The sequence below is a fragment of the Pseudonaja textilis genome, chromosome 1, assembly GCF_049901715.1.
Source record: "Pseudonaja textilis isolate UNSWEBS1 chromosome 1, rPseTex1.2, whole genome shotgun sequence".
NCBI lineage: Eukaryota > Metazoa > Chordata > Lepidosauria > Squamata > Elapidae > Pseudonaja > Pseudonaja textilis.
In genome coordinates this window covers 311,664,590-311,686,050 of record NC_141990.1, presented here as the reverse complement: position 1 = coordinate 311,686,050, position 21,461 = coordinate 311,664,590, and the positions used below count along the sequence as shown (strand labels likewise).

Sequence of the window (21,461 nt, the reverse complement as noted above, 5' to 3'; positions counted from 1 at the left end):
AACTGCCTTGATCTCATCTTCTGCAATAGTTTGAATTCAATTTACGGAATACAAATTATAGAACCCTTTTCCAACAGTGACTTTTTCCAACATGACTGACTTTTGTTTCAACATACGTCCACACAAAAATCACCACAATGACATAATCCCCAATTATAACCTCAAAAAAGGCAACTACGATCTTATAGACAATGATCTCTCATCCATTAATTGGCAATTTCTATTCAGTAGATGCAATACTGTTGAAGACCATTACAACATATTTTTACTTGAAGTCAAAAGAGTCATCAAACTATATGTACCAATAATAACTCCCCAAACCAGAAAAAACAGATTACCCATAACAATAAGGAAGCTTCAATCCAAAAAGAGATCACTTTGGTGGAAAAACAAATCTGGTCACGTTGCCAACTTCAAAAGTCGATACAAAAATTTATGCCATTGGATAAAGACTGAATGCACCAATTATCACATTAAACAAGAAGAAAACCATGTACGCACCAATTCCACCTGCACTTTCTACAATTTTGTAAACAACAAACTAAAAGACTCAAGGTCCATCCCACCCCTGATAGGACCTAATGGTAAAGACTGTAATGATGACACCATTAAAGCAAACCTCTTTAACATATTCTTTGGCTCAATATTTGTAAACAGCAATGGATCATGCCCAGTATTTCCTAGTCGAACCACAGACAACTACAATGATCTAATACATATCGATTTTACAGAAGACATTGTTGAAAAAGCACTACACAATCTAAAACCATCTCTATCTAATGGACTGGACAGAATATGTGCCTACTTCTTAAAAAAGCTATCCATAGCCGAACCTCTAAGCATAATCTTTGAAAAATCTTTCAGGACCAGCTCCTTGCCAAAACTATGGTCACAAGACACGGTCATCCCCATTTTCAAAAAGGGAGGTCCCAGCCTAGTTGAAAATTACAGACCAATCTCTTTATGCTGCGTCACCTGTAAAGTCATGGAATCAATTATTAACCAATCCATTATCCTCCACTTAGAGACAAACAACCTACTCTAATAAACAATTTGGTTTCAGAAAAAGACTCTCCTGTAATCTGCAACTCTTACACTGCAAAAACATATGGACTACACAACTCGATCAGGGAAAAACAATAGACACAATCTACATAGACTTCTGTAAAACCTTTGATTCAGTGGTATATGACAAACTACTATTAAAACTAAAATTTTATGGTATCTCTGGACACCTGCATAACTGGATAGAAGCATTCCTGTCAGACAACAAATGATTAAAATTGGGAACATCCTATCAAATTCTGTACCTGTCAACAGTGGTGTACCCCAAGGCAGTGTTCTAGGACCAACTCTCTTCATACTCTACATAAATGACCCCTTTGATCATATTAAGAGCAACTGCATTCTCTTTGCTGATGATATAAAGGTATTCAACACCACAGATAATTCTGCTACCCTTCAAAATGACCTCGACTATGTATCAGAATGGTCAATCAAATGGCAACTTCAAATCTCAACAAATAAATGCTCTGTCTTACATATTGGCGAAAAAAATCAGAAAATAAAATACAGGCTGAATAGTCAAGACCTTGCTGATGATCCAAACTCTTCCCTGGGTGCCTCATAAACCAGATTCTCCAATTGAGCACATTCAAGACTGGGTGTCATCATTCATGTTCTCCAATTAAACATATTCATGGGCAAAAACTCTGGTGTTTCAGTTACAATCTTTTAAAGATAAGGTTTGGAATATACTTTCGCTTTCAATCTTTCTTCCAGATTTCCTCCTCCCCCCTCTTTTTTTTTTAATGGAAGCTACTAAAACAGGCATAGGAATGTTTCATGGGTTCTGTCTTAAAAAGAAGTAGGCTATGGTCTACTTCATCAAATGTCTTACTGAAAAGTCTACTACTTTTAAAGTATTTCCTTGAAAATTGACAGTGTCTAATAAAGACAGTGTTTAATCCCATTAGTCTCACATTAACCAAGTTTCAGGAAGTATTATATATAACTTGCTATCAATTTACAACTTGCACTAAATCAAATATCACATTATTGAAACTCTTTCAGTTGCGAACTAACTGTACAATCACTTGTTTAGGAAGACTACTATTTAAAGTGAAAAGATTTTCATTCTGTTGCTGAGTGACTTAATCCAATGATGTATAGTCAAGACCTTGTTGATGATCCAAATTCTGTCAAGGATCTTGGAGTACTCATTTCAAATGACTTAAATGCTAGAGAGCCCACTGTAACTACACAGCCAAAAAGGCATTAAGAGTTGTTAACCTTATCTTACGTAGCTTTTTCTCTGGTAATATTACAGTAATAACTAGAGCATACAAAACATTTGGTAGACCAATACTCGAATACAGCTCATCAGTCTGGAACCCACATTACGCATCTGATATTAACACAGTTGAGAAAATCCAGAAATATTTCACAAGAAGAGTTCTCCACTCCTCTACTCATTGCAGAATACCTTATACCACCAGACTTGAAATTCTAGACCTAAAAAAACTAGAACTACGCCACCTTCAGTCCAATCTAAGTATAGTATACAAAATCATACATTGCAATGTCCTACCTGTCAATGAATACTTCAGCTTCAACCATAACAACACAAGAGCAAACAACAGATACAAACTCAAGGTTAATCGCACCAAACTTGATTGCAGGAAATAGGACTTCAGCAACAGAGTGGTCAATGTCTGGAATACTCTACCTGACTCTGTGGTTTCTTCCCCAAACCCCAAAAACGTTAACCTTAGACTGTCTACTATTGACCTCACCCCTTTCCTAAGAGGTCTGTAGGGGGCATGCATAAGCGCACCAACATGCCTACTGTCCCTGTCCTATTGTTTCTTTTATATATATTTTTTAATTTTTCTTATATGTATCCATGTATTCATAACTATGTTTTTACTTATACCTATTGTAAGCAATTGACAATTTTTTTTTAAAAAAAAAGATGTTTCCAAAAAGCTCCATATAGAATTTTCCTATTTTTTGGAGCTGGGGAAGGAGATGGGAGTCTAAATCTAACCTGTAAGTTAGACTACAAAGCAGGAGCACGGTATGTGATTTCTGCTAAGAATCCACTCTTACCTCCATAACTTGAACTCATGCCCTTAGAGACAGAAAGTGTCAGACTGCCGGCTATCTCAGCCATTCTCCAATCAGCACCTCTGACATGTTTTCTTGGCCTCTTCTCTACCTGTTCAAATTAAATCTAGTTCCCAAGAACTCTGTTTCAAAGCTTTCACTTTTTCTCCCTGCTACCTTGCCCTTTGTAAGGCACTCAGAGGTTATCGATTTTTTTTTACCTTGCAATACAAAGCAGCATGATTACTTAAGCTAGTTCTCATGCTGAATTCTTTACCATCTTTGTTAAAGAAAAACAAAGGGCAGGACTGATGCTGAGTTTGATGCTGTATTCATATCTGTGGGTGTGTTCAGAATACTAAGAAGGTGCCCTGGTGACTGAAGCCCACCCACTTTTACATGGACCACATGCACTGCAGGTGTCTAAAAATGGTGGAACTTCAAATATCCAGTTTACCAGTAAATTGTATGCTCTGGACTGCCCCGTAATCATGTACTCACTGTTGCAATTCTGTAACAAGGATCAGTGGTGGCTAACCTTTTCCTCGTTACATGCCGAAAGTGTGTGTGCTCCATCTATAATGCAATGCACACGTGAGTCCCCGCCCCTTGCACATGTGTGCATGACCCTCTATGCATGTACTCCACCCTCTGCGCATGTGCACACATCTCCCACACGCATGTCTCTCCCCATGCATATGCAGAAGATACCCGACAATCAGCTGGCTGGCGGGGTTGAATGCATGTATGCGCTGTGGGACTGTTCCGGGTGACCTCTCGTGTGCCAGTAGAAATGGCTCTGCATGCCACTTCTAGCATGCATGCCATAGGTTCGCTATCACAGGTTTAGACCATCATTTATTTATTTTTCCCTAGCACAATATTGCATTCATATGATCAGAGTCTTTTTGGCTATATAATGCTATGCAAGGAAAAAGAAATCTGCATTCTATTTCTATCTGTCCTCTTTCAATAAGATGAATAGCCTTTTACCTACGCACTTCCCCACAAAAGTAATGATAGAATATGGCTTTCTTTTCGTATCTCCTTTGATCTGCCAACATCTCTGGCTTTCCATGCTTCAATTAAATCCCAGAAAAAAATCTCATTAATTCTCTCACCGGCCTGTTTCAGATTGGGAAATGTGGCCAGCTTGAGTTATGGATGGTGATCATTAGCTGCTATATAAGCTTTGTTGAATAAACAGTTCTAGATGCTTAGCAACAACATTAGCAAGATACAGAAACAGCAGCAGGTGGGAAAATTCTATCTATCTATCTATCTATCTATCTATCTATCTATCTATCTATCTATCTCCAAAGAGCGTGATGACTCAGACCCTGAGCTTGTCAGATAGAAAGTTGACAACTTGGGTTCAAGAGTGCTATACGACAGGGTAAACTTCCTTTATTTTCCCCAGCTCCTGCCAACCTAGCATTCAGAAGCATGCAAATGTGAGCAGCTAAATAGGTACCTTTTTATGGAAAGGTAACAGTGTTCAATGTTTCGTCATGCTGGCCACACTACCATGGAAAGGGTCTTTAGACAAAGCTGGCTTCCTCAGCTAAGAAATGAAGATCAGTGTCCCCCCTACAGCTGGGTACAACCGGGCAAGGGAAACCTATACATACATACATACATACATACATACATACATACATACATACATACATACATACATAATATTGTGACTAATGATTCAGTAAAAAAGAATAAACATGGATAAATCCAGTGGAGACCAACTGTTTGGAAGGATGTGGCCTGGAACAATTGCAGTTGTGTATGTAGTGGTAAAAATGAAACCCATTTGTTCAGCAAAGTAATTCCTGGGAAAATAATTTGTAGCAGAAACCAAATAACTAAAATCCTTCAATCCCCAGTACTGTAGACTGTCAGAAGTGAAGAATATGAAAAAAAAAAAAAAAACATTGATGATTGCCAACCTTTAAAAAGTAATAGCACTAAAAATAAGAAGAAAAGTCACAGAGGAATAGTGTAAATAGGAACATAGAGTCATAATATTTCTGTAAACGAGAGAGAATCCCATGACAAATTTTTGCCTGGAGGAACTCTTCATGCATATGGATAGTCCTTTGTTTATTGACCATTCAAAGTTAAAACAGCGCTGAAAAAAAGTTATTGCTTGCCAGTCCTTGAACTCAAAACTGTCATAGCATCCCCATTGTCGTGTTTTCAATGGGAAATTCAGTCTATTTCAATTTGTTGATGCGTAAGATGTCAATATGTAGTTGATTTGTTTCATTTTTTTTACTGTTTTGAGCTTTCTTATGTTCATGCTCCTTACATCTCATATTTATTTATTTATTTATTTATTGAATTTATATTGCCGCCCATTCGCCCATGGAGACTTGATGCAGCTTATAGAATGTAAAAACATATTTAAAATAAAAAAAACAGTAAAAACTAACAAAAAGAATCAAATAAATTAATAAAGTACAATAGAACAAAATCTTTAAAAAAAAGAAATACAAAATCACCCCCAACTCCCACCCCCGACCCTGACGACAGCAGATCACACAAACCATTTGATGGGCTCCATCCCTCTCTGGGTTCCCCAGGCGCTCTGGCAGAACCAGGTCTTCAGTGCCTTCTGGAAGAGTATTAGAGAGGGGGAATGAAGTGCCAGAGAGTGGGAGCCACCATATGTTCCCACTATATTCCCATCTTTAAGCTTTTGATTTTTTTTTCGTTTTGGTGCCAGCATCAACAACTACTGTAGATGTCCTGAAAGTTTTATCTATCTATGTCTTCAGCTGTTCCTCAGTAATATATTGAGTGAGAGATTAGACATTAAGAAAAATTTAGTTGGAAATAAATGTCAATACGCTTACCCTATCAATGACAAGCATACTTACACTAAAGGTTTCTGGGTCCTTTGTCTTCTGTGATAAATGCTTTGATGATCAATTAAATTGCTGAAGACCTTTGCATAATCCAGCATTTACATTTAGTTTGATCTCTTCGCAACCTTAGTTTCCACATGGCAGCTTGTGTCAATTCTTTTTTTTCCCCAAAAAATCTTTTTTTAGCTAATTGCATATTTCCCTCCTTAGCAGAGTTATCCCCAATTATGCAATTAGTTTTCATATATGTAATCATTTGAACATATCATTATGTCTAACTGCATAATTACAAATGTATGAAATAAAATTGTTTTCTTTTGATTGAAAGGTATGGTGTGTGGGGGAGAAAAGTATAACAGATGAGTGTATCCCTTTCTTTCAAATTAGTTTGCATTAAAAACATTCAAGTTTTTTTTTTAACACTAAACATTGCAGAGACACATATGCAACATTGAAAATATTTTAAAAGCTACAGTTATTAAAAATAATCACTGCATAGGATTGATTGAAGAGGAGCTGCTTCCATGACCGAAGACTGCCTCAGAGCTAAACAGGAAACTGTGCAGTAAACTTGTTTACTGTTGTTAATAAAATGGTTTGACTCTAAAGTTCAACTAGCAAAGATTTGCCCCCAAAACAAAAAAGCCAGAGTTGTTATAAAAAGTTTCTGTTGGCAAGTTAGCAAATATTTGTCTTATGACACCATTACAGGTAGCCCTTGAGGTACGATAAATCATTTAACAATTGTTTAAAGTCACAACAAACCCTCCCCCCCTAAAAAGCTACAATTGACACCATTTCAAAGGGATGCCTACAGCACCACTGGGGCCATTATGACCAACAACCTACTCTCCAATAAACAATTTGGTTTCAGGAAAAAAACTATCCTGTAATCTGCAACTCTTACACTGCAAAAACATATGGACTACACAACTGGATCAGGGCAAAGCAATAGACACAATCTACATAGACTTCTGTAAAGCCTTTGATTCAGTGGTACATGACAAACTACTCCTAAAACTAAAATCTTATGGTATCTCTGGACAATTGCATAACTGGATAGAAGCATTCCTGTCAAACAGACAACAGATGGTCAAAATTGGGAGTGTCCTATCAAATTCTGTACCTGTCAATAGTGGTGTCCCCCAAGGCAGTGTTCTAGGACCAACTCTCTTCATACCCCACATAAATGACCTCTGTGATCATATTGAGAGCAACTGCATTCTTTTTGCTGATGATGTAAAGCTATTCAATACCACAGACAATACTGCTACCTTTCAAAAAGATCTTGACCATGTATCAGAATGGCCAAACAAATGGCAACTTCAAATCTCAATAAATAAATGCTCTGTCTTACATATTGGCAAAAAAAAAAAAAATCAGAAAATAAAATACAAGCTGAATAGTCAAGATCTTGTTGATGATCCAAGCTCTGTAAAGGACCTTGGAATACTCATCTCTAATGATCTAAGTGCTAGAGCCCACTGTAACTACATAGCCAAAAAGGCATTAAGAGTTGTTAACCTAATCCTGCATAGCTTTTTCTCTGGTAATATCACACTACTAACTAGAGCATACAAAACATTTGCTAGACCAATACTCAAATACAGCTCATCAGTCTGGAACCCACATTACGTATCATATATAAACACAGTTGAGAAAGTCCAGAAATATTTCACAAGAAGAGTTGTCCACTCCTCTACTCGTTGTAGAATACCTTATGCCACCAGACTTGAAATTCTACACCTAGAAAACCTTGAATTACGCCGTCTTCGGTCTGAGCTAAGTATGGTATATAAAATCATACATTGCAATGTCCTGTCAATGAATACTTCAGCTTCAACCATAACAACACAAGAGCACACAATAGATACAAACTCAAGATTAATCGCACCAAACTTAATTGCAGGAAATACGACTTCAGCAACAGAATAGTCAATGTCTGGAATACTCTACCTGACTCTGTGGTTTCTTCCCCAAACCCCCAAAACTTTAACTTTAGACTGTCTACTATTGACCTCACCCCTTTCCTAAGAGGTCTGTAGGAGGTGTACATAAGCGCACCAACGTGCCTACCATCCCTGTCCTATTGTTTCTTTTATTTTTCTTATATGTACCCATTTCATGTATTCATAACTATGTATATACTTATACCTATTATCTTGTAAGCAATTGACAAATCAAATAAATAAAAAATAAATAAAAAAATAAACTGTATAGACATTGCAGTATGACCACCTATTTATCCCTCCCACCATCTTGCCCTGCCAGATCCCTGCAGGCAACTGGGTCATTACTGTCATAACTTGAGGACAATCTGAGAGATATCTCACAAATAAAGGCAGGAATACTTTTTTTACCTTTTTACAAACCTTTTTTACCACAGTGCCTTCCGTGGATGAGAAATATCCCAGGAGCAGCTAGTATTCTGACCTAGGCTTCCCCAAAAAGCACTAAGCAGACTCTTTGTCCTGGCAAAACCCCTTTTATTAAACAAAGGTTAATTCTTGCGTTCACATTTTGCCAAAGGCCTGGCACACAGTCTTTCAAGGATGTAATTAGGAGCACAGATCTCACCTAGCTTGGAGAGCTGCCAAGTAAATATTTTCAAAACCAGTGCTGACAAGGAAGGGCTTGGCACAGAGTCTCTGCGGTGCACAGACAGATCTTCACACTGCTGCAAGGAACGAATTGTTTCCTGCAAAAGCCCCCTCCCCTTTTGTTCCTCTTTTAGTCCTTAAGGGAGGGGCCATTCAGCATCCACCTGTGGCTTTACTCTCAGGTCAACCCCTTAGTTCATAATTGTTCTTTTCTTTTGGTAGCTCTGCACATGTGCAAGCTGAGAACCGGCTCCAGCTGCTCCTCCGCCTCACTGCAGTCCAACTCTGAAGGCAGCTAGCCACTGCCAGACTGTCCTAGTCCCATCTCTGCCTCTGACACAGAGTCCTTGTCTGAGTTTTCCTCAGCCTCCAGGACTGGCCCATATTCCTCCCCAATCTGCTTACTGTCCGGCTCTGCTGCCAGCTCTGCTAGCCACTAGCAGGCCACAACAGCTAGGCCAGCAAGGTGAGTGAAGGCCAAGACATGCCAAGAGCCATTGCAGCAGCAGAGAAGACGACAGCTGGAAGGAGAGGACAGAGCCCACGGTATCTGCACTCCCACTCCCATCGGCCCCCACGTTCACCACCTCCTACACTTTAAAAATAAGACCTACCTGAAAATAAGCCTGAGTGCTTATTTTCAAGCTCAAAAGAAAATAAGACCGGGTCTTATTTTCGGGGAAACACAGTACTATGAAATACCAAACATCCAGAATAGAGAAGGGAATAGTCAGCTGGATCTGCTGACATGTAATCCTCCTTTGTCTTGTTCTTTATGGTGCTGGTGGTCCTGTTGGCTAGAGTACTGTAATTTAGACCTGTGGGGATGCTCTTGAAAATAAATGAACTAGTGATGTCCCAACTGGCTGATATGGTTAAGCGTGACCTCAGAGGAGCTGGTGAAATGTTAATGAATAGAGGAAATTGATATGAGTGATTTGCGATGTTCCTGCCAACTTTTTCATTGACTTGCTTTGGGAAGTCAGCAAAGAAGGTCATAAACTGTGATCAATGTCTGCAAGGCACTGCAAGTGTCATAAATGCAAACCAGTTGTCAAGTTCCAAGATCATGATTCTGTTACCATGGGGGTTTGGGCTCCAGTAGTAACTACTACTCATTCAACACTATCATAATGGTCACTGAAGGGATGGTCATTAACTGAAAATTACCTGTATTTCAAAGCTTGTAGGTTAAAATATTTACAGGTCTGGGGCTCCAGGCTTTGGCATCACAATCTTCACACAAGTTCATTTTGGGGGCGTAAGCTTTGAATAGTGGTTTACTTTGGTTCTAAAGTTGCTTTGCAGTGTTCAGAGTGGCATATAAGATTTGCTTATTTTTAATAAAATTCTTTACTAAATCTGTTTCCATATTAGTTCATCTGAGGAAAAAAAAAACCTTCTCAGCAAAATAGCCAATCTGCAGCAAAAAAAAAAAAGTATTCAAGTATCTTTCCATGTTTGTTTATAATTCAGATTTCTAATGCCACCCAACTTCCCAATGACTCTGGGTGACATACAAATTGAAAACCAAATAAATAGAATGACATCAGCCAACTAAAAAGGAATGTCACGCCGGGGGAAGGCATAAGAATAAAGGAAGCCCACAATCTCCCCTAGCCCAAACCTTTAAGACTTGTTTAAAGGAGAACAGCATTGGGAATCTTCATTTCTTTTTATTTTATTTCGGTTTGAAATATCTGGAATAATGTTTTATTTATTTTGTCAAAAGCTTACAATACAATAAAAATAAGAATAAACATAAGTTTAAATATAAGAAATAGGAACTAATAATTGGGGACAATAGGACAGGGATGCTAGGCACGAGTGTGCACTTTATGCACGCCCCTTACAGACCTCTTAGGGATGGGGTGAGGTCAATAGAGGTTAGTTTGAGGGTAAAGGAATGGGGGTTTGAGCAGGTGACAGCAGAATCAGGTAGTGAGTTCCAGACATTGACCACTCTGTTGCTGAAATCGTACTTCCTGCAATCAAGTTTGGAATGGTTTATATTAAGTTTATACCTTTTGTGTCCTCTCGTGTTGTTATGGTTAAAGCTGAAATATTCATTAACTGGTAAGACATTGTAACATATGATTTTATGTACTATGCTTAAGTCCAATCTTAGCCGGCATAGTTCAAGGTTGTCTAAGCCTTGAATATCAAGTCTGGTTGTGTATTCTGCTGCGAATAGAGGAATGTAGTACTCTTCTGGTAAATGTGTCCAGTCCTGGGTACTGTAAGTTAGGAAGGAAAAGAAGGAAACTGGAAAGCCAGTATAAGAGCTCTGGGAAAGCAAATATACAGGTGAAACTCAAAAAATTAGAATATCATGCAAAAGGTCATTTATTTCAGTAATGCAACTTAAAAGGTGAAACTAATATATGAGATAGACTCATTATATGCAAAGCAAGATAGTTCAAGCCGTGATTTGTCATAATTGTGATTATGGCTTACAGCTCATGAAAACCCCAAGTCCACAATCTCAGAAAATTAGAATATTACATACAATCAATAAAACAAGGATTGTACATAGAACAATATCGGACCTCTGAAAAGTATAAGCATGCATATGTACTCAGTACTTGGTATGGGCCCCTTTTGCAGCAATTACTGCCTCAATGCGGCGTGGTATGGAAGCTATCAGCCTGTGGCACTGCTGAGGTGTTATGGAAGACCAGGATGCTTCAACAGTGGCCTTCAGCTCTTTTGCATTGTTCGGTCTCATGTGTCTCATCTTTCTCTTGGCAATGCCCCATAGATTCTCTATGGGGTTCAGGTCAGGCGAGTTTGCTGGCCAATCAAGCCCAGTAATCCCATGGTCATTGAACCAGGTTTGGGTGCTTTTGGCAGTGTGGGCAAGTGCCAAGTCCTGCTGGAAAATGAAGTCAGCATCCCCATAAAGCTCATCTGCGGAAGGAAGCATGAAGTGCTCCAAAATCTCCTGGTAAACAGCTGCGTTGATCCTGGACTTAATGAAGCACAGTGGACCAACACCAGCAGATGACATGGCTCCCCAAATCAACACAGACTGTGGAAACTTCACACTAGACTTCAAGCATCTTGCAGTGTGTGCCTCTCCATTCTTCCTCCAGACTCTGGGTCCTTGGTTTCCAAATGAGATGCAAAAGTTGCTCTCATCAGAAAAGTGGGCTTTGGATCACTGAGCAACAGACCAGTTCTGTTTTTCTTTAGCCCAGGTAAGACGCTTCTGATGTTGTTTGTTGTTCAGGAGCGGTTTGACAAGAGGAATACGACATTTGAAGCCCATGTCCAGGATCCGTCTATGTATGGCGGCTCTTGATGCACTGACTCCAGCCTCAGTCCACTACTTGTGAAAGTCCCCAACACTTTTGAATGGCCTTTTCCTGACAATCCTCTCCAGGGTGCAGTCATCTCTGCTGCTTGTGCACCTTTTTCTTCCACACTTTTCCCTTCCACATAACTTTCTATTAATGTGCTTTAATAAAGCACTTTGGGAACATCCAACTTCTTTTGCAATTCCCTTTTGAGGCTTTCCCTCCTTATGGAGGGTGTCAATGATGGTTTTCTGCACAACTGTCAGATCAGCAGTCTGTCCCATGATTGTGATTCCTACTGAACCAGACCGAGAGACCATTTAAAGGCTAAGGAACCCTTTCCAGGTATTATGGCTTAATTAGCTGATTAGAGTGGGACACTTTGAGCCTAGAATATTGAACCTTTTCACAATATTCTAATTTTCTGAGATTGTGGATTTGGGGTTTTCATGAGCTGTAAACCATAATCATCTCAATTATGACAAATCACAGCTTGAACTCTCTTGCTTTACATGTAATGAGTCTACCTCATATATTAAGTTGCATTACTGAAGTAAATGAACTTTTGCACGATATTCTAATTTTTTGAGTTTCACCTGTATGAGGAATGATTGAGACATTGGATATGTTGGCTTGAAGAACAAAAGACTACAGGGAGACATGATAGTTGTCTTCAAGTATCCGAAGGGCTGTCATCTAGAACAGAGGACAAGATTTTTCATTTGTTCCAAAGGCAGGAGGAAAAGCAATGCATTCATGCTTCAAGGAAGAGGATTTCAGTTGGACTTCAAGAGAAAATAATAATAATCCTGAACTGTAGACACTGTAGAACAGTGGAACAGATTGCTTTGGGAGGTGATTGACTCTCCTTCACTGAAAGTGTTATACAGAGACTGTGGGGCTGTTTGTGAGGGATGCTATGGATTTTATTTAGGAAGTTCCTCCACTGGGCAGTGGGTTGGACCAGATGAACTCTAAGATCTCTTTAAATTCTTGTATTCATTTATTCTATTATTCTAAGGCCTTTATTTTATGTCACTTGCAAACACTTGTGACTGGAGCAATTTATTTTATTTGACTGCAAACCATCAAGCATGAAGGGAGCAAAGGAGCAGATGAGAGGCACATGTTGGAAAAATGGGAACTTTTCTTCAGCCCTTTGGAAATTATTTGTTTTAGGCCCAATGTGCTCCCATTAGTACTTTTATATGGCAAGCAGGCCAATATCCCTATACCTCAGCTGGCTGAGGAATTCTAGGAGTTGAAGGCCAAAAGTCATAGAGTTGCCAAAATTGGAGATCCTTGCCCCAGAGAATTGTACATACTTTTGAGGCTCCAGAAAAATCAAAACAATTTCTCATGTCTTCCTTTACTGTAACTTTTACAGGGATCAATAAAACAACATTATATTTCCCCTTTTACTATGAATGCTGGAGAATGATTTCTATACCCTTTCTCTTGTTTCAGATTTCAGACTTAAATCATGATATCACCCACATGATTGCTAAATTTATCCCTGTAGAAATTAGAACTAGGCAACAGACAACTTCAGACTCAACCTGATAGCTCAACGTCCTTGGAACTCAATTATTTTCTTTTTTCTTCTCTCACTCCCTTTCCCTTCTTCTTCTTCCTCCTCTTCTTATATAATTTTAAATTATGATTGCAGTAAATAACTAAGTAGGTCTTAAGTAAACATCATCAATTATGCTCAAAGTATTCTGAGTAGAAGGTTATTATTTTAGTATACTTCTGCATTTTATTTCCACATTTTAAAATGCTTTGATACATTAGTATTTTAATACTTTATTAGACTGTCATACAGCATTATAGTTTTGACTCACTTCACAGTTAAACACAGTTAAACATTTTTGTTACCTTGCATATTTGAAATATGATTGGGTGCCCCAGTTCTTACCTGCAAGTTTTGCTTTTCCTTTATGTAAATTGTTCAGCTACCATTATTTTACTACCTGTTCTTCCTATGATAAGAGTTACTAAATTGTACCTAAATCTGGTCATCGACCATAATAAGATGTCATTGCTTTGAAAGATAGAACATGAAAATATTTTCTTTTAGATATTTTTGGTTGTTTTAACAATTCACACTGGAAGAAGGAGCAAGGATTTGCTAGTTCCTTATACTCTAATACAGTGTTTCTCAATTTTAGCAACTTTAAGATGTCTGGACTGGGGTAACCTGGCTAGGGCAGTGATGGTGAACTTTTTTATTGTGGTGTGCTGAAAGTGCATGTGCACGCATGCTGGCACCCACAATGAAATGCACCCCACTTTCCCTGCACATGTGCACACAATACCCTGCCCCACCACTGTGCATGAGCGCAGCTCCCAGCTGATTTTTGGGGCCGTTTGAGGCTGTTTTCACCCTCCAGGAGGCTCGAGGGAAGCCTCTACAGCATAGGGAGGCTGAAAACGGCCCGATTTTGGTACTTCCGGTATTTCCAGAAGGTCCGTTTTTCAGCCTCCTGAGGTTGCAGAGGCTTCCTTTGAGCTTCCGGGAGGGCAAAAACAGCCTCAAACGGGCCAAAAATCAGCTGGGAGGTACGCACATGTGCAGTGCAGGTAAGTTTGGCTGGGGCTCGTGTGCCCGCAAAAATGGCTCTGTGTGCCACCTGTGGCATTCATCACAGGGCTAAGGTAATCTGAAAGTTAATGTCCAGGCATATGAAAATTGCTAAGGTTGAAAAATACTATTCCAATGAATTCAGAAATTGCCAAGAAATCTCACACTAGCATGCATCAGAATTCACTAGAATTCTGATTTGTAGTATCTACATATATTGGCACGGCTTTATTTTACTTTTTTGCATTAGCACTGATATCAAACATTAATCTGTTTGAGTTCTGTTTTTACTGTTCTTCACATGTAGTTAATTAAACCTGACTCTGCTTAACACTCTGGACTGTGTTAACAAGGTTTGTGTGCAGCTATTCGTGCAATGCCATTAGGGAGGCTGTATTTTATAGATTTCACTTTTATTACATGCACCACTAATGAAGGCATAATGTGATTATGATGGACCAAGTCCAAGAAAAATTGTCATCAATTGGGTTTGGCATGAAATAATAAATTGCTTTTGGACTGAATGTTAGGTTTGGGAAATAAAAGGAGCGCCCTGTTTAAACACCCAACTAATGTCTGATTAGAAGTGGAACAAGGAAATGAGATTTAACAAGAAGGAATCAATTTGTCACAGAAACAAACATAGCAGTTAGGTGGAAGCTGGGGCTGAAACTAGGAGGGGCATATACATCAAGAAAATAGGGTTTTCTTCCCTACTTTCTTGGAAATAGTTTAAGAAAGCCACTATGGGGTAACAGCTGGACTAGGATGGAGAGATGCAGTCCATGGAAATTGCCTGGTAATTTTGAGCACTTCTCTTGCACAGCAGCATCCAGAGAGGAGGGGTGAGAAAGGGCAGGTGACAAGTTTCTTTATTTTATTTGATTTATATTTGTTTGACCATTCTGATACATAGTCAAGATCTTTTTGAAGGGTAGCAGTATTGTCTGTGGTATAGAACCGCTTTACATCATCAGTGAAGAGAACACAGTTGCTCTTAATATGATCACAGAGGTCATTTATGTGGAGTATGAAGAGAGTTGGTCCTAGAACACTGCCTTGGGGGACACCACTATTGACAGGTACAGAATTTGATAGGACTCCCTCAATTTTGACCATTTGTTGTCTGTTTGACACAAATGCTTCTATCCAGTTATGCAATTGTCCAGAGATACCATAAGATTTTAGTTTTAGGAGTAGTTTGTCGTGCACCACTGAATCAAAGGCTTTACAGAAGTCTATGTAGATTGCATCTATTGTTTTGCCCTGATCGAGTTGTGTAGTCCATATGTTTTTGCAGTTGCACTTACCAAGCATTTGTTCAGCAACTAGTTATGATGGTACTAAATAGATCTATGATAGGTCCTCATAGTTGCGGCTGCCATAGCAATCCCACGGTCAAGTGATCACAATTCAGACCCTTGGCTTACCATTATAATAGTCACAACATCCCATGGTCATGCAATTGCCATTCGCAACCTTCAGTGCTAACTTCCAACAAGCAAGGTCAATGGGGAAGCCAGCCACAGCTTGCAAATGGTAATCATGTGATTTATACAAATGAAAATCATATGATTAACAACTGTGCAGGATTTGCTCAAGGAAAGTAACTGAAACTGCTGCAATTGCCTTTGTAAGTCAACAGGGTCACATATTGTGCTTTATGACTGGGTTGGTTAGGGGAGTTGCCCATCACAATTGTTGCAGTTCAGCAAGACAAACCAATTATTCTGGTTTGTTGATGGTGAGCCAGATAATTAGACCGGATTTGGAGCTTTAATTATTACTATTAGTGCATACACAAAAATATTAATTCAAAGCTGCCAGATCTGTAGCTGATGTTGGTCTTCAAATGCACTGAGGATATTGTAATGTATCAGCATAAGATATGTGCAGATCCATGCAGTTTTGGCCTATATAACTGACAGGTGGAAATTTTGTGAATGCACAGATTTTCCAATTGCCATCCAATATTATTTTGTACAATACCTAGTGCACTAATATCACTGGGACCACTTATTATTTAAACTGGTTATTACTGTATTTCCTTGTTTTAAGTTGTTGTGGACACCTAGAGTCATTGTGGAAGACAAATTAAATGATAGATAGGCAGGAAGGCAGACAGACAGACAGACAGACAGACAGACAGACAGACAGACAGACAGATAAAGACAGTCTACAAATAATGCCAAGAACCTGTTGTGAAAACTAATCAAGGAGAGAAGCAATTTAGAACTAAGGAGAAATTTCCTGACAGTTAGAACAATTAATCAGTGGATCAACTTGCCTCCAGAAGTTGTAAATGCTCCAACACTGGAAGTTTTAAAGAAGAAATTAGATAACTATTTGTTTGAAATGGTATAGGAGTTCCTGCCGAAGCAGGGGGGTTGGACTAGAAGACCTCCAAGGTCCCTTCCAACTCTGTTATTCTATTCTATTCTGTTATTGTGACAGAGAATGAACAAGATACCCATAAGTTCTCACACCATACTTTGAGAACTTCTGATTTAGTCCAACCCTCTACTCACTGTACTGTAGGAGTGCACTGACAAATGTCCATCTAGAAAATAATTGCAACCTGCTTAGAGTAATCACCTTCAGCAAATTGAGTCCATCATCTGCCAAGATAAAGTGTTGAACAACTCTTACAATTAGGACTTTTTTTCTTTATGTCTGACTGAAATTCAACATATTAGGAGGACACCAGATTTGACCAACATAACTGCAGATCAGTGAAGATAACCTGGTTAATAGAATCCAATTTCCACTTCTTATGTACTTTAAATTGATGCAAAGAAAGGACCATCAGAGTAGCAGGGAGTTAAATGAAAGTCTAAGTAATGCTTTCTCCAATACACTATTTCTTTTGAGTTTTGTTTTTAATTTTTTAAAAGCCATTAACTATGATACACTACTAAACACATTGGTAAATTCTATTTTGCAGCACCCTGGTTTATTAAGTTAAGCAGGTTGCTGACAATTTCATCCATTTAGTGCTCTATTAGTTGTCATGGAAACCTACTTCTTTCTCAAACATATATATACATGGTTTTCATAATTGGGTCAAAAAAGATCAAGTACTATGCTGTTCAAACTCCAGATATGAGTTTACTGACACATCCAATCAATTCCAGAGGGAGTTAGTTACAGCCCCAGATTCAACTGTGTTTGAGTCTAAATTTCTTTCTGGTCAAGTAACACTCCCTGTGTTTGTGTAAGCTACATTTCCAAGGGCTGCTCCTTCTAACATGAATGATTGACATGAAATCCTAGGGAAGCCTCATGATTGTTCCCCCATTTGTTTTTAAGGCAAGAAGTGGTGATGGTAGTGAGTCAGCATGAAAAAGTAAAAATCTAGCCATCATCCAGCCAACAAAATTATCCTAGGAATTGTGATGCCACAATTGACCTGGGGAGAAGATCACTTGTTCTGTGATGCTGTGCCAACAAAGCTTGTAATAATGCCTTGGTACTGCTGCTTAACATGATCCAGAAGAAATTGCCTGGGGACTCGGAATATAGGTCTTTGATTCACGGATCATTATTTATTTACCTTGCAGTTCTTTACAGGTGTTGTATATTTAGTGAGTTTGGGTTGCTATTATGCATAACATTTTTATCTTTTTGTTAGCTGCTCAGTGTCAGCATGGAAAGAAAGCCATATAAATTGAAATAAATAAGCAAACAAATTACAAGAAATGCTACTTCTCATATTCTACTATAAGACCTTGTGCAAGCTTGTCCTTTCAGTCCGTATTTCAAGGAAAGCTGCTGTGCCATTGGAAGGGATTACATGAGTGTTGGTCAATAGCTTAATTCACACAACAGATAAAGATGTTTGCACAGCATACAAAAACATTTTTACAGCATTAATGTTAACTTAGGATATTGTTTTCTTTTTCTTGGTCAGTCTGCTTCATCAGTTTAATTATTCAATGCAATAAGCCAATTCAGAAAGTGGTTACATCAGGAGTGAGAGATATACAGCGTATGAACCAAACCAGTAGCTTCAAGAAATGATTCAAACCACAGATTAAAAATTCAGCCTTCTCCATGCTGTGTTCCACAAGCTTGTTCTTTTCATCAGCAACTCCTTCGCAAAGCAATCCATTGCCAGAACATAGTTTATTTTCTCCTTTCTCTGATAATTAGATACAGAGGGGATCAGCAAAAGTTATCAATAATTTTTTTTTTTTCAAAAAGCAACTGGTCTTTCTTGCTTGAAGCTTCTTAGATGAGAAGGATGTGATAATGAGTACTAGCCAATAATGATTTTTAGGACTTACCAAATTCGATAACAAATGTAAAGAATTATGTGTTATTCACACATTATTGTTTCTTTATTTTTGAAATGGTACATTTTTAAGTTTGTAAATAAAATTGTTTTTTTTTTTTAAAAGAAAAACATTTGTCTTCAACAAAAAACAAAGAAAGTCCAGTTGCCTTTTGAAAAAAAACAGCTTTGGGACAATGGTAACCTGGATGACTGAGATTCTCTATAGACATTTATCAATGACTGAGCAGAAGGAAGTAAAAGAATGCCATAAATTGGTAACATGAACTGAAATCCTTTTCTTTCAAGGAACCAAGGATGGAAAAATAGAGATCTTAGAGAAAAACCACATTCATCATCATGGAGATAAGATACAAGTACTAAGATAATCCAATTGACTACTGTAAAAAGTCTCTTTTGAGACAGCATTAATAATGCTGGGTACCATACAGAGGTTTTTGGGTGTTATCTGTGGATGTTTCACAAGAAAATCCTAGTTTATTTTAAAATATATTTTATACATGCATTATATATAGATACAGTGTGTCTGTGTGTGTATGTGTATTATATTTATTAACTATTGTATGCCACCACAGATTCACCTCTCATGAGTTGGGCAACTATATAAATCAATAAAATGATTAATAAATATTATTTTTGAAGCTTCTCGTGCAAACAAATCTGTCCACCTAAATTGATATTAACGTAAAAATCAAGATATTTATCTACAATATTTTACACTTTTAAAATGTTGCAGGACAGCATAAAAGCAATAAACCTCATTTTATAAATTGGAAGAAATTATCTTGATGAGATTACTTGATTTTCAATGCTTTTTTTTTGACATTACTATACTGCACAAGGAGGATGCATTTTTGCCAACCAATGTTTATAGCTTTTTCAGCCAGGATATGAACCATCTGCCAGCATTAGGCTTCCCTTGAATCCTTCCTTGCATAATTAAAGCAGTTGATATTTCTTGTTGAGTACCATATGTTCTAAATATACCAATTTCCTTTCTTGATTGTATTCACAATTCCCATATCATTACCCATTCTTTACAAGAAAGTCTCATTTTATATTTGTTCAACACATGCTGCAAGTAACCTTATAAGTAATGTTATATATACACATTTCTTTGTGTGTAAAATACATGACCATATGTTAAATAAATAAGCTTATATAACAAAGAACATTTCTATAAAGGAAGGTCTGTAATGTAATGTAATGTAACCTTTTTTTAAAAAAAGAAAAAGAAATGTGACCATGAAAAATGAAAACGAGAACCAGAAAAACATGCATATTATATACATTGAACATGACTTTTCAGAATAAATTTAGATTAACAGAATAACAGTTTTGGAAGGGACCTTGGAGGTCTTCCAGTTCAACCCCCTGCTCAAGGAGGAGATCCCATACCATTTCAGACAAGTGGCTGTCCGGTCTCTTCATAAAAGCCTCCATTGATGCAGCACCCACAACATCTGAAGGCAACCTGTTCCACTGGTTAATTGTCCTCACTGTTAGGAAGTTTCTCCTTAATTCCAGGTTCCTTCTCTCCTTGATTCATTTCTATCCGTGTGTCATAAAAATAATGACTCAGAATAAACAATAGCAGTTCTATCAAACTTAAAACTCTATCCTTATTACAACAAAACAGAAAGTATTTAACATTTTTAAAATCTTATTAGGGGAAACCCAAATTTTGGATGAGGAAGTAATTTATGTGCACCAATTATAATCTATAAATTCTTTTTAAATTAAATGTTGTATCAGATTTGGGTTTCAAACATGAAGCTATTTTTGATTTTGGTGCATACTCCCACACTTTGATCTAGTATTCTTCTAAAGAAAGAATTATGTATGATTTGCAGTCAGAGATATATATTTCTGGAAGCTACTACTATGTAAAAGGTCAACTGGCTATACTTTAACAGAATAAATTATTTGATGATGTTTAGCAAAAAAACAGCTGGCAGGAAAGAGAAGTTAACTAATTTTGTTGTATTCTATAATTGATAAAAAAAAGTAATGAAATTCCTATGGATTTTACTCCACTAGTTTTTACCAACTATAAGGGGTACTGCTCATCTCTGTTTCGAGGGCATTGAGCCTGTGCTGTCCAAAGACATTTCTGTAGTCATGTGGCCAGCATGATGTCACAGAGCGCTGTTACCTTCCCAGCAAAGTGGCACCTATTTATCTACTTGCACTTACATGCTTTTGAACTACTAGGTTAGCTGGTGAGGAGCTCACCCTATTGTGTGGTGCTTGGGTCTCAAACCTGGGCTGCCGGCTTTCCAGCCAACAAGCCCAACATCTCAGCCACTTAGCCACCATGTTGCCCACTCTGTAATTAATCATCTTCCAAAATTATTGAGATTTATAAAATTTCCAACAAAAGTAGAAAATACCTGGCTTTAAATTGGTGTTTCCAGCAGAACTTAGATGTGAAAGTCAACTGGATATTCTTGGGGTAGTTACTGTCTCTTAGATATAGAAAAAAGCCAACGGCAAAACAGCTGAAGATATTGCTGAAAAAAACCTCTTATTAACTTCTCCATGTAGTTGCCTGGAATCAAGACTGACTTGAAGGCATAATCCCCCATCCCCCACCTGAAAGAAACCCTGGAGTACCATGCAGTTAAAAAAAACTTGTACCAGTTTTCTGTGAGCATAATAGTCAAATAAACTCAGCTTTCATTGACATTCTCACAGTATCAGGCCAGAAGG

The 21,461-nt window shown here is 38.0% G+C and overlaps 1 protein-coding gene across 3 annotated transcripts in view; it reads right to left on the bottom strand.

The window, feature by feature from the left end:
• MDGA2 (MAM domain containing glycosylphosphatidylinositol anchor 2) overlaps positions 1-21,461 on the bottom strand; it is a 568,076-nt gene that overhangs the window by 357,128 nt on the left and 189,487 nt on the right. The window lies entirely within an intron of this gene.